Raw genomic sequence first — 10,541 nt, 5'->3', positions numbered from 1 at the left:
GCTAAGTGAATTCTAAATATATAGTAATAGTGGGAGTGGCTTCAAGACTGGACACCTACCAGTTTCTTGAACAAGTGTATACTAGTTAAAATGAAGCTGAGAGCTGCTATTTCACCTGCAGCCAAAAGCAATTACTTTGAACACCTGAGACCCATAGCATCTGGCCAAAACTCATAAAATATAGACCCCAGACCTTAAAATAAAATAGAGGCACCACTGAATGTAACAGCAAACCTCTTCTCCTGCACACTTAAGGATTTCATGACATAGTTCTTGTCTGGTTTACTTCCTACCATTTTTGAACTACTCCATTAGAGTTTCTGGCACATCCTCCTCTCCTCTATTGACGTCCCATAAAGTTTTGTTTTTGGCTCTCTGCTTATCACGCTATATACGTCTTCTCTAGATGATTTAATTTGCTCATATGTCCTCCACCTCTACAGAGAAAAACCAAAATGTACCTCTCCTCCCCAGATCTCTGACCTTTTGCATATAATCAACTGTGCCTCTGCAAGCCCAGCCTATAATATAGAGGTTAACATCTTCCATCCTTCCAGACATGCCCTTACTGTCAACACTCGGCAACAACATCCCAATTTCCTCTCCCCAAACTGCTGCCTTGTGTGACACTTGACTGCCCATTCATCTTCTCTCTCTTACCACACTTCTATCTAAACTCAACTTTCCTTTACTTATATTGCACTCATCCAATTTCATTTCCATTTCTGTCATCTCCACCTTTGAAATATCACCAGAATGAACCATTTACTTACACAATATATAACAAAAACTCTTATCCTTTCTCTAATAGTCTCCTTCTGTAACTACAGCAACTGGCTCTTATCTGGTATCCCTCCTTCACATCCATCCCTGTTTAAATGTCAAAGTAAGACTGATCTTCCATTCACACCTTACTAAAATCCCATATTGGCTCCCTTGTCTTCCAGAATTTGATTTAAATTGTTCGCCCTCACCAATGAGAGCCCTCATCAATACCATCTCTTCATATGTATTAAATGTCAATTAAAAATTTTCCCCATCACCTTTCCTCAGATTTTCTTCTAACCTGTGTCTTATCTCCCCCATGAAAATAATTTCCTACTCCCACCTGTAAGACTTCTCCCATGCCAATAGCAACTGTTTATTAGCATTTACAGTACTCCCATCTTACTACTCACACTGATACATCCTCACAACTGTCCCAATATTCACCCTTAGCTACTCTCACTCATCTTTCCTCAGTTTTGTATTTTTCTCCTTTTAGATTGAAAGCAATATACTATATTACTGTTATATGTATTCCAGTTTTTCCCTATGATCCAGAGATGTAAGCACTGTGTCATGTTACAAAGCAAAGATAATAATAATAATAATAATAATAATAATAATAATAATAATAATAATAATAATAATGATAATTAATTAATTTCATACAGTAGATTGAATTTCCATAGTATAAATATGTAGGTTAATAAAGCAGTTAATGACAGATAATTAAAAAATGGTGATTTAATGGATACAGGTAGGTTAAACATGATTTTGTTCCTAATGACTAGACACTACAGGGACACAAAGACAATACACTGATACAGATGAAGTATGATACTGTGCCAGGTCATGCTGCACAAACATTGACCAGGGTTGTCTTAACAGCAGTGTGGGCCCTTGGCAAAGCAATGCACTGGGGCCCCTACCAACCCATTCACAGGAAAAAATTTAAATGGTCAATAGAATTAAACCCTCCTGCATGCCCATCAGACCTCCCACACATGCTGAGAGACTCTGTCTGACTGGTCTGAAGCTGGCAGATGAAGTGAAACTGGGACTGAGGTGAGTACTTGTCACCAGGGAGGGGATGGGGTGGGGGAGGTTAGATCAGAATACAGTGCACCGGTGTCCGGCTTATAAAAATATCACAAATTTACCAACTGGCCGCTGCTTTAGGGGGGCAGTTTGGCAGGCCCCTACAAGCTTCGGGCCCTTGGGCATCTGCCCAACAAGCCCAATAGAAGAGATGGCCCTGCCATTGACCACTCCATACTGTAGATAAAGTACGGAAAGGTAGAGCGGCTAGTGATAAATAGCTTGATTGATGTGCTCTGTGACAGGTTCTCAGTCACACTATTCATCCCAAAATATTTAGATCATTCTGTATTGCGCATAAATATGCATGCATTGGGAATATAAATGCAAGTAATAGCCAGAAAGTTAATACCCTTGCCCATCATAAAAGGAACCACCTGTTTTTGGTAAAGGAAAAGGTTTTATATAATAAATGCATTTTCTGGGACATAGATTTTGAGCTACATAATCAAATTGAATGCAATGTAGCAAGAGTATTATTCAGTGGCTAGTGGGGAAAATCACTAAACAGTTGACCTTGCTTTTCTACCAGTGCACTGCACTGTAAAAGTGGATGTGACAAACCACATTGTCCAATACAGGTGTGGCTTATATTGTATAGCCATTAAAATATATGAAAGATTTTTATATCAAATGGCTTATTCTAGTGACTTCTATACAATACACAGAATATTCTATTTGCCTCTATACAATACACAGAGGTCTGTAATGGCCATTATACAATACAGATAGCATTTTTGTGAATGATATAATGTACAATACAGAGAGCATACTAGTAGTCAATACACATTACAGAGAGAATTCAAGTGAGCTCTATAAAATGCTGAAATAATTCTAGTGGCATACAGTATATACAATACAGACAGCATGCTAATGACTTATATACAATATACAAAACATTGAATTAACCTCTATACAATACAAAGACGCTTTCTATCAAAATCTGTACAATTCACAAGCATTCTAGTGACCGATTCTAGTATTATTTATACATTTAGTGACTGATTTACAATACATACTGTATGAGTGTTTTATTGACTGATTTAAAAAAAACATTGAGTATTCCAGTATGAAATGCTTTTAGTCAGCCTATATTGTGATCCTCAATAATCTATTAGGGAGATATTTGTATTAAAAAAAACACCAAAGACTTTGCATTCTTGAAAGAACTAAATGACACGTATTTTAATTTAATTCTGCAACAACACCTACCTGGTAGAAGACTTAGGGGGGAAATTCAATTTTATGTAAGCAGCGATTTAGCGATAAGTTTTCACATGTGCACATTTTTCGCACCTAAATGAGTATTGTGCTATCCTATTTCAGGAGTTATTGCACATGCAAAGACACCATAGACAAAAGCTGGCGAAAAGGTTTACCATCTCAAAGCAGGTGAAAAAAAAGTGCAAAATACCTATTTTTGGCTAAAAATCTGGGAACTTGGTTCAGAACCCTTTGGACACCCCCCCTAATGACTAATTAGGCAAAAATAATTTTTTAGTTAGCTTAAATCCCCCTAATGATGACATGTCATTTTTGGGGTGAAAATGTAAAAAGTGTTGGAAAATTGGTTTAAAGTAATGGGTCTGGCATTTTGGGGGGGCTTTATGGATGGGACAGGTGTTTTTAGGATTGCAGGTGGCTGCAGCAGGTGTATTTTAAATATTTTTTTTAAACTGCACTTTATAGACACAAAAATATACTAGCACCCATTTTAATGTACCCCCAATTTAATTGCATCAATTATTTTTTCCCAAAAATAATGCTTTTTATAATTTTTTAACTCTTATGCAAATATGGATATAACAGCCATTTGACACAATTTAAGAACCAAAAATACTTTTATTAGGGCTATTAATACATTTCTATATTGATTTCCTATGTCAAGATTTTTATGGGGTACAGATTGATTTCCCCAAAATGTGCTGTACTTTTCACTGGTTTCGCCAAGCACAGGTTTCGCACGAATGCGTTTTCACGTGTGTTGTGTAAGAAGATGGGGTGAAAATGGGACTGCTCATTGTGAAAATATCGTACCAAAACTGGCGAATAGTGCGAAAACTTCTCCAGTGTTGTTTTCTTTATATCGCGGCTAATTGAATGCGACCCATTAGGGGAAATTTATCCAAGTTTCTAAAGAGTGGAGAAGTGGACAAATGGAAAGAGACCCATATCTACCAATCAGCTTGTAGCTAGCACTTATCGCAAGTTCAATCTATAAAATGATAGGTACAGTAAAAGCTGATTAGTTGCTATGAGGAATTTCTCCAATTGCCCACATCTCCCCTTTTTAGAAGCTTTGATACATCTGCCTCTTACTTTCTGATGCAGTTGACACTGACACTGTAATGAGGATGATATTCATTTTGATCATTAGATGATAAGTACTCTCATACTATAGATATTAAAACTATTGTACCAAATTATTATGGATGGGATCTGAGAGAGAAAACATACATTATGGCAGAAAGCAGACTCCAGATTGTGGTGGTTTTATGATATATATCCCTTTCCCACCCTAATCTTTTCTTCCTCTACATCTCTTCTCTTGGTGAGCTTCTCAGCTACTTTGCTTTACAATATTGTCTGTATGCCAATGGCATTTAAAATGATCTCACCTCCTCTGACCTCTCCCCACCTGTCCTTTCAAATGTCACCTGCTGTCTGTCAGCCATGCCTCCTTGGATGTCCCACTGCTTCCTAAAACTCAACCTCTCCAAAACTGAAGTCAATGTCTTTTCCTTCACTCCCTCTCCATTGACAATACATTATTTTCCCCTGTTCCCTAAATCTGATGTCTAGGTGTCATTTTTAATTCTGATCTTTCTTTCTTCCCCTACATCCATTACTGCAATATTTCCAGGATCGTTCCATTACTCAATCAGGTTCATATTTAGGACATTACTTAATGTAAATAAATGTAAGGGTTATTAAAACCCATCATAATTGGATTAGGCTAGTGACTACTGTAGATTATACTCTCCCATCCAGACTCCATTACTTGTAAGGATATTTGTAGCCCCTGGGAAATACTGTAAGTCCATTTATTAAAATGGATCTGCACAAACTTCTTCTGTTAAGCTTTGCCGCAACACTTTAATTTGACCAGGTTCCTAAAATAGGATCCAAACTTCACTTTAAGGCTCCTAATAACTGATCAAGATAATCTTGATAACACAGAAAAGTACAGATTATTATTTCTTTATTCAACCTATAGAGCAAACATAAGTGTATATAGGATAATCGATAAGGAAATATATTTGCTTAAATACAGATGTGTCCTTTCTCATCTAGCCTCAATATGGAATGCAGCGCGATATGCCTGGCAGGAGTGAGCGGACAGATCCTGTGCAACTCTGCTAGCATCGGGTGTCTTTTTTGCCGAAAATGCATCTAAGCCAAGACTATGTAGGATACACCAGGAGACTGTGCTGATTAATTTTATATGTGACCCTTGTAGATCTGTGTGCACCTGAGACTGAAAATGGAACTTGGTGCAGCCGTTGCATGATAGCATTCCATATGCTGATTGAGACACTCAGTAGCACACAGATATACAAGTGTCACATATCAAATTAAATCATCAGTCTAGTCAAATCGCATAGCCCAGCACTAACAGAGTCTCAGGAGACCAGGTGCACCGAGAGGGGATGTTTGGCGCGACTGCAACAAAGACGAGTGAGGACACATTTGTAGTTGTTGATAAAGGCATTATTATGGTTTAATAGTAGTTTTACACCTATCTTCTAATGGGTCTTGGTCCGTACCTGCATCATCCCCGCCTCCATCCTCACCTCCATCCCCATTCCCATCTCTGCTCCCATGTCACTATACTTACCTTGTGCTGGGTTCTCTGCTCCTGCTTTGTCATGTCTCCATTGCTAGAAGTGGGAGCCACTGGGATGGGAAGTGCTCTTCACTCCTGAGGCATGCCTAGCTCCCACTATGCATGACATAAGACATGACAGGCATCCTGATTATTAAATAGATTTCTATGGTGAAAATCATATTTATGCAGTGCTGTACAGGGAATATAATCATTCTCAATGATAACTGGCCATGGATATTACATTCTGTATATGTTTAAGTAGTAAATACTGATACAATAAATATCGTTAAGCACCAATAGATTGTGACAATGGGTTTCCAGCAAAAATAAATAAGTACTCTTATAAAACTTATTATGAGCTGGAATTTATTGATATTTTTACTCTGAATTTCTCCATAAACTCACGTTTTCAGACATATGGAGCCCAGCAATTCTGTCCAGGCCCACCATCAGGGGAGGGACTGCCGGTACTATAGTCCTGGGCCCAGACAGAAAGGGGGCCCGGGTGGCAGTGGAGAGCATAAGCGCAACCAGCATTTTCAAGTTGGTACCGGCCGCAAGACAGTCATAGCTCATGGACCGGCAGCCAATGAGTAGCCGCCGCAGCGGTGGCTTCTGATTGGTTGCCGGTCCACGAGCTCCTATTGGCTCGTGCCCAGCGCATAATTCAAAATTCCACTGCCACCTAGGTGCCTCTCTCTGTCCAGGTGAGTGTGAGCGGCATGCCTGGAGCAGGAGCAGCAGTATGGCAACTGCCTGCCAGCGGGGGAGGCTGTGCTGGGAAGAGAGCAGCTAGGAAGGGAGGAAGCAGCAGTGGCAGGGGAGAAGCTACCTACAACCACTGCTGCATGAAGGGTGAAGAAGTACTGCTCGGATGGCAGGAGCAGGATAGGTTGTGGGAGATCACACTTTCCATACAGATATTCCTGTGGTGAGACATACCAGGTATAGAGACTCCTGCTCTCACACCCTCACTCTGCTCTCACACCCTCACTCTGCTCTCACCCCTTATTCTGCTCTCATATCCTCACTCTGCTCTCACTCCCTCACCCTGAGCTCTGACCCTGCACTCTTGCCCTGCTCTCACACCCACACCCTCACTCTGCTCTCACACCCTCACTCTGCTCTCACACCCTCACTCTGCTCTTATACTCTCACTCTGCTCTCACCCCTTACTCTGCACTCTCACTCCCTCACCCTGAGCTCTGACCTTGCACTCTTGCCCTGCTCTCACACCCACACCCTCACTCTGCTCTGATACCCTCACTCTGCTCTCATACCCTCACTCTGCTCTCACCCCTTAATCTGCACTCTCACTCCCTCACCCTGAGCTCTGACCCTGCACTCTTGCCCTGCTCTCACACCCACAGCCTCACCCTGCTCTCACCCCTTACTCTGCACTCTCACTCCCTCACCCTGAGCTCTGACCCCGCACTCTTGCCCTGCTCTCACACCCACACCCTCACCCTGCTCTCACCCCTTACTCTGCACTCTCACTCCCTCACCCTGAGCTCTGACCCTACACTCTTGCCCTGCTTTCACACCCACACCCTCACCCTGCTCTCACCCCTTACTCTGCACTCTCACTCCCTCACCCTGAGCTCTGACCCTACACTCTTGTCCTGCTCTCACACCCACACCCTCACTCTGCTCTCATACCCTCACTCTGCTCTCACCCCTTACTCTGCTCTCTCACTCCCTTACCCTGAGCTCTGAACCTGCACTCTTGCCCTGCTCTCACACCCACACCCTCACTCTGCTCTCATACCCTCACTCTGCTCTCACCCCTTACTCTGCACTCTCACTCCCTCACCCTGAGCTCTGACCCTGCACTCTTGCCCTGCTTTCACACCCACAACCTCACCCTGCTCTCACCCCTAACTCTGCACTCTCACTCCCTCACCCTAAGCTCTGACCCTACACTCTTGTCCTGCTCTCACACCCACATCCTCACTCTGCTCTCATACCCTCACTCTGCTCTCACCCCTTACTCTGCACTCTCACTCCCTCACCCTGAGCTCTGAACCTGGACTCTTGCCCTGCTCTCACACCCACACCCTGCTCTCACACCCACAACCTTACCCCGCTCTCACACCCAAAACCTCACCCCACTCTCACACCATCACACTACTCTCACACCCACACCCTCACCCTGCTCTCTTACTCTCTCCCCTTTATATAATAGATTGACATGTTATAGCACCCACCCACACAGCCCAAATGTTGACAATTTTATTTAAGTAGAAAACTTGGGTATGCACCAATTTATGCCCCGCTGTAGCTGTAGCTCCATCCACATTATCCACAGCAATGCCCACCTCTGACAAACTGCCCCCCCACCACTCAAGGGAATGGGCCCTGTCTGTTTTGTCAGTCCTGGGCCCCACAACTATCCGTTATTTTCTTTCTATGAAAATACTGGTGATACTGTAATAGCAGTACCAGCAATACCATAGCAAACAATCAACTATTTGCTTTGTTTACCTTGCACTAGATCCATAAAGCTAATTGCTGATGGGTTCCTATAGACTGCTGTGATTTTGATTCAACTAATTGCTGATGGTTTCCTATAGACTACTGTCATTTTGATTCAGTTTTCTACCTATATAGAGAATCTTCTAAGAGGCAGAAAACTGAAAACTGAAGCGGTGCATTGTGCAAAAGTATAAATGTGACATCACAGCCCACTCCTACAGCTTTAGTAACATTTTGTTCAATTAAACATTCCTATTTTTCTCCTAAAAACTGTTCATTTTAACATTTATGGCTTAAATAAATCACAAAAGTCAGCAGACATCTTTATTACTGTATATGTTACATCTTGCACATCTAGGGACACGCGCTGACGATGCCCACTGCAATGGGCAGCACAGCATGTAAAGAGGGCCCCAGTATTCTCATAGTGGGATGGCCCACCCCCACATGCTTGGCCATGCAGCCCAGTCTCCTGGCAGACTTTTTGGTGCCCTGTGCCAGGGAGAGAATTGGTGCCCCCCCTCCTCACATTTTTCAATGGGAGGAAGAGATAGGGAAGGCCAGGAGATGCTATTGATAAAAGAAGAGGAAGCTACAAGTAAGGATGATAATAAACAGGAAAATTGACAGGCCCAAACAGCGCCCCCTGCCCTGTGGTGCCCTGTGCCATGCCATAGGCCGCACTACCCTAGTTACGGCCCTGATAATAATAATAATAATAATAATAATAATTTTATTTATATAGTGCTTTTCTCTAGCAGGATTCAAAGTCGTTTTACAAGCATCAAAGGCATAGCAGAGTATTACAGGCAGAAAAAAATAAACTGAAAAACAATGAACATAGTGACCATAATGGGGACAATGAGCTTAATGCCGGGTCGATGCAGACATTTTGGGAAATAAATTCAACAGGTTACATAGCCCACCCTTGAAAGGTACCAGACGAGGAAGCCATTTTGGGCATGCTGCATAGGTAACCCTAAGTGGAAAAGGTAACACCTAGAAGAAATGGCACAAAATGGGTAAGTTGGAACCATCAGTTCCAAGTATTTTTTATCCCACCCATGGGTGTACCAGTTGCGGCAGCCATCTTGGGCACACTACAAAAGTTGCAATGTGTGAGATAAGCCTTACAAGAAACTAAAACATATACAGGTGACTGAGGCAGCCATCTTGGGTGCATTGTGTAGGTTACATCTGGCAGGGTGTGCCATTAGCAGAAGTATAGCATCTAGGTGGAGAGAAGAATAAAATAAAATGAAGACAAGCTGAATATGAAGACATTCAATGGCAGTATTAAAACAATGGTGACAGCAATATAAAAACTATTGTAAAGTTAACCAAAAGTAAAAATAATGGAGTAACCTACAACAAGCCCTGAGCGGTCTTGTCACAGCAGTTTGTTGAATTCAATTGGGATGCAGCACGAGACTGCCCCTGAACCCAGTCTCAGGGGAGAAACATAGATAGTGGAGCAGTAACATGCCTAAGCTGCAGTGTTTGAGAAATTATTTAATTTGGGGTCAGAGAGTAGGCCGTAGTCCAAATCCAGGTCAAACTCCAGTTCTAACTCCATGCTTCAGATGACATGATTAAGATGCAGGCTAAGATGACAGGCCAAGCCTATGTGTACAGGCTATGAGAACCCTCACTCCTCCCCTTACAGTGTGCAAAGTTTTACACTATACAAATGTTGGCATCTTTCTTCATAAATCTTTGCACTGTGGTAGAAGTCTATATGCACTTGCTCAAATTGGACTAAAGCTAATTCTGTGCTACACTTTTCCTGTTTAACTTCATTAATTACCACTGCTATGTGCATTGTATTTCTTCATTAGACTTACAAATCAGTTAGACCTCACTTATTTTTATTCCTAGTCACTAGCTCAAGTAGCTAGTAACTAGACAGCTAGGTTACAGGTAACAAGCCATAAAAACTACATACAGTATGTAGCTTCATGTACTATATAAATAAATACTTAAAAATGATAGGTGTATCTGAAATAAACAAACACATACAAATATACCTCACTTAATGCTATGTTAAGTACATTATGCACAATTTTGATAAAAGTCTTTCTTTCAATTATTTTAAAACAGGTTAACCGGCTGCTCTTTGAATATTGGATTGTCACACTTCCTCCTTAATACATAATACAGTATGGCAAATATTTAATTTACCACTGTGCATTATAACAGATCTCTGTCCTTTACTATCACGTTAATAATCACTTCCAAAACTTGGACAGACTATTTGATTAGTTACTTTTACTTAACTAATGTTATTATTAAATACATGCTAAACCTTGGCAAATACATTACTTAAAATAATTGTTTTCAACTATGTATCATTAGTGACCAGAATACAACAGGT

This window comes from Taudactylus pleione, unplaced genomic scaffold (genome assembly GCF_031769625.1).
Source record: "Taudactylus pleione unplaced genomic scaffold, aTauple2 ptg000518l, whole genome shotgun sequence".
NCBI lineage: Eukaryota > Metazoa > Chordata > Amphibia > Anura > Myobatrachidae > Taudactylus > Taudactylus pleione.
The sequence above is the reverse complement of the archived record's forward strand: the minus strand, read 5'-3'. Positions refer to the sequence as shown.